Source organism: Solanum pennellii, chromosome 6, assembly GCF_001406875.1.
Source record: "Solanum pennellii chromosome 6, SPENNV200".
Lineage (NCBI taxonomy): Eukaryota > Viridiplantae > Streptophyta > Magnoliopsida > Solanales > Solanaceae > Solanum > Solanum pennellii.
Window position 1 is genome coordinate 37,180,654 of NC_028642.1, and position 5,083 is coordinate 37,185,736.

A 5,083-nucleotide genomic window follows, 5' to 3' on the forward strand; every position below is an offset into this window, starting at 1 on the left:
TGAGATATCAAAATATAAATTCTTCTATGAAGTAAAATTATATCATATTGCCTACAAAATTCTAGTAAAAGTGATGAATAGGACTTGTCTAATTTCTTTCAGTTGATAAGTATATTTCTCAGTTCATTGAAGAACAACATTGCATCTAACCTCCAATTCTAGTAATTTGCATCATTTAATTTCGTGGGTCGCAATAAGGTTGTAATGAAGAAAATTGAGGATCCAGAATCACGTAAACAGTTCTACTTAATGTTCAAGGATAGCATTGTTAAGAAGTCAAATGAGTGAGTTGGGGTTTTTATGTGATACAGATATTGCAGTGTTAATGTTTTCTCCAACTGGTGAATTGACCATCTATTCTAGCAGAGAAAGGTTAATGAAATTTCTAAATGATCTTTTATTTTTCTATGATACAAAATGTGATGTTATTTCTTTTGATTGCTCAGTTTTGAGGATATCATGATCAATGCCATGAACCAGCTGATGAAATGAATCGACAGTATGTTTATTTCATATGACATCAAAATAAATTAAGTGAAATACACGCGCACAACACATCTAGTTAGATGACAAAAAAAAATATGAAACAAATATCATCTGTAAGGTAATATTAGTAAGATATGACTAATTACATCATTGAACCTCATCAAATTGAAAAAACTATATACATTGTTGCATTTAACTAACTAAAATTTTCATTGACCATCTTTGTAGGTTCGTCCGAATAACAGATATATATGATGATCCATATTAAACATTCACAAAAGAATCTGCAATATTATTTTGTGAAAACTTATTATTCAAATCTTCGAATAAATCTTATGAATTGATAATCTCATGTCGGAAAACTAGTAGTTTATAAATATATTGATTTCAATATTTTTTTTTGAAGATTTCATGTGTGAATTTCCGAACAAACTTAAACTTTTTGACTCCGAAGAACGAAAAGTGCAACATATTGGTAGAGAGGGAGTATTATTTTAGTTCTGTTGAATGTGATTTTCCCATACACCTTGTACTTGTCTTGAGATATCAAAATATAAATTTTTTATACAATAAAATTATATCATATTGCCTATACAGTTCTTGGACAAGAGATAAATAGGGCTTGTATAATTTCTTTCAGTTGATATGTATATTTCTAAGTTCATTGAAGAACAACATTGTATCTAACTTTCAATTCTAGTAATTTGCATCATTTACTTTCATGGGTCGCAATAAGGTTGTAATGAAGAAAATTGAGAATCCAGAATTGCGTAAACAATTATACTTAAAGCACAAGGATAGCATTGTTAAGAAGTCAAATTTCTGATATTGCACTGTTAATGTTTTCTCTAACCGGTGAATTGTCCAGCTATTCTACCGGAGAAAAGTTAATGAAATTTTTAGAATGATCTTTTATTTTTCTATGATAAAAATGTGATGTGATTTCCTTTGATTGCTCAGTTTTGAGAATATCATGATCAATGTCATGAACCAGTCTGATGAACTGAATCGACATTATGTTTATTTCATATGACATCTAAATAGATCAAGTGGAATACACATGCACAACACATCTGGTTAGATGAAAAGAAAAATACGAAAAAAGTATCATCTATAAGGTAATATTTGTGAGATACAACTAATTACATGATTGAACCTCATCAAAATGGAATAAGTATATACATTATTGTAGTTAATTAATAAAATGCTTCATCGACCATCTTCATAGGTTCATCAGAATAAGCGATATATATGATCGTCCGCATTAAACTTCACAAAAGAATCTGCAATATTATTTTGTGCAGAACTTATTATTCAAATCTTTGCATAAATTTTATGAAGTCATAATCACGTGCAAAACATTTGTTGAAAAACTAGTAGTACATAAATACGAAAAAGGATCATTTTGCAACTTCTTGTTGTCTCCATTCATATTGTTTGATCACCCTAAGTCAATAATCCAGTCATTGTCATAATCAATTTTTTAGAGGTTGTTACTGTAAGAGTTGACTCCTCTTGTTCTACAGAAAAAAATGCTTCAACATCCCAATCATCTTCACTCTTTTCCTTTTGAATAGGAGTGGCTGTAGTGTTGCTCTCAACAGCCTTTTTATTGAACCAGCAAACCTTGGCTTTATGTACCATCTTTCTGTAGTGATGACACTTTCCTTCAGACCTCTTGTTTTTGACCCAATAGTTCTTTGAGGCTCTCATTGGATGATAATTCCCCTCTCCTTGATGATTTTTTTCCTTATCATCACTTCTTTTCGTCACAGCTACACTGTACTACTAGGATTTCCCCCTGCTTTTGTGGGTATATAGTGTTTCCTCCTCACTTTTTTATGAAACTCCTCCCATTTGCTTAGCCATGGATTCTTGCCCGACACACATATTCTCAAACTTAACAAGTGATGGTTGAATTTGCCATCCTTGTACTTCGGTAACAAAGTTTCTGCACTCAGGTCTCAAACCATGAATGATTATTCTTTTCATCCTGGTTTCCCCGATTGTAGTTGTTGGTTGCACTTCTGAAATTTCACGGCATATCAACTTCACTTTATGAAAGTATTGTGAAATTCTCATATCATTTTGAGCTATCGATACTAACTTACTTTATTAAAGTTGTAGTCGTGTGTCGTTCTTCTTTGAAAAGAGTGCAGTCAACGTGTCCCAGGCTTCCTTTGGTGTTCCAGCATCTCGTATATGTTCCAACACGTCTTCTTGATGGTGGTCTTGAGGGCAAATAATATTTTTTCTCCTTTGATCTTCCATTTTCTCAATGTGCCATTTGGTTCTTCTTCCCCTAGTTTGACTTCACTTCCATTAATTACCTCCCAAAGATCTTGACCTTCCATGTAGGAAGTCATACATGTCATCCTGTTTTGTAATTCTGATTGTTTAGTTTATTAACTCCACCAATGGCTTGTAATCAGTCATCGCAATAGATGTGTGGCGTCCCTTTCTCTCTTTTAAACGCAACTCTGATACCGAATGATCATGACAACTTTAGTAACACACTGTTTCCAAAACAGACCAAAAATGCAGATTTTTAAAAGTTACAGGTGCTAGCAACACAGCCAACTACGAACCGTCAGTCGACTTATGGTTCGTCAGTCGACTCCGTCAATGGGCCAGTCAACTTCATTCCTCAGTCGCGAGAACGACGGTCGACCAGTACGGGCTGTCAATCAACTTTGGTCCATCAGTCGAATCCGTCGATGGGGCAAACTATTAGTCCTCAGTCGCGAATGATGGTCGACCAGCATGGACCGTCAATTAACTTACGGTTCGTCAATCAACTCCGTCAATGACTCCGAAAATAGTTAATTCAGGGGTCTTTTGATCTTTTCCTCTTTCATTGGACCCTTAACATATGTCATTAGACCCTAAATCATGAATTTTATTCAGTTTCATCCTAGAAACATAACTAGAACTTAGATAAGTCAAATCATTAATCAAAACATAGAAAATTAGAAACAATAGAGGAGAAAAAGGGTCAAGAATCTTAGTTCATGAATGCAACACGTTTCCATTAATTCCAGCCTTGAAATCAAAATATTTCTCCGTGGAATTCATCACCAGGTATGTGGGATTTCACTAGTGGGTTCCCTTCACCCATTAGGTCGCTAGTTTTTGGTCAGTTTCTTGATTCTCTTACTATGACTAGACCTAGTTTTTCTTGAATATTAGAATTTTTGGGTTCTTAGCTGATATAATGATCCAAATCAGATTACCATGTTGTTATTAAGTTTATTGCCTGAATTGCAAAACCGTAGTTATGTATTTATTTAGTTCTTGAGTTACACATGATAATTTAGATATTCCAATTTTTCAGTTATACATGCCTCATTTATTAATGTATCAATATTAGTTTAATTGTTGCATCCTTAGTTTGCATGTTCAGTTTGAGCTATTTAGTAACTTACGGAAATTCAATCGTAATGTTTTAATTACATAATTTAGTGGGAGTAGCATAATACCGATTTGGACTAGGGTTTATCGTACATAAAATAGTCCAAGAACTACTAGCCAAATAGGTTGTAAGTCCCCTATATGGGCATCAGTTTATTGGTCACGCCAGCATGACTTTATACCTCTAGCCGGTTATATTTGGTCCTTTCAATGGCGCATATACATCAAACTCCATATTTAGCTCATGTGGTTTTATTATCGGTTATTAGTATTTCCACAGTTCAGTTAGACTCTATTATATTGACCATATTTACAGTTTGGTCAGTATTCAATATAAGCATGTTATAAATTTGGTCATTGCATCCAGTTAGCTCAATATTCAGTATATGATGCTTAGAATATTATATTTCCTTTTGGGCTTGTTCAATTATGTATTATTTCAACTCTACTCTATCCTACATGCTCAGTACCTTTCAAGTACTAACGCATACATGCGGTACATCTTCTCATGATGGAAGTTCAAGTTCTCAGCATCCTGATCACGCTTAGATCGATTTCGGACTTTTAGTTTAGAAGAATCAGTGGTCAGTCTTCATTCTCCGAGGACAATAGTAATGAGTTTCTATTCAGTATTTTAGTCCTTTAGTTTTAGTTTTGCTAGACTTAGTTGGGACCTGTCCCAACATTTCTAGTTAGTTAGAGGCTATTTATAGTCATAGTTAGTTTCAGCTTAATATTGAGTTAATATCTTCTTTATATTAAACTCATCAGTTTTCAGATATCTCAGTTCTAGTATATGGGTATTCCCCATTTTTTTCATTTTAATTATAGGCCTAACCCATCGATGGTCCCCTAAAATTTACGCCAATTTTCACTTAGACATCTTAACTAAATTTTGTTCATTTTAGACACCTCATGTCATTCTACATTGTGTCATTTTAACACTTCTTTAACAATCAACTAAATATACAAGGTGTGTGTAACACACTCGCCGATGACGTGTCAAAGTGACAAATTAAATAAAAACATGTGGTATGTATATTAAAAATATTTTTAAATAACAAAATTTTAGTAGAATGAATAAGTAGTCAATAGACACATGGAATTTTTTACACAAAAAAAATTTAAAAAAATCTACAAAGGTCATTTCTCTTCCACCCACTCCAACCCTTACCCACCCACCCAC

The 5,083-nt window shown here is 33.3% G+C and overlaps 1 pseudogene; it reads left to right on the top strand.

Moving 5' to 3' along the window:
* Positions 1-204: 204 nt before the first annotated feature.
* Positions 205-5,083, top strand: part of LOC114077627 — an 11,609-nt pseudogene continuing 6,730 nt past the window's right edge.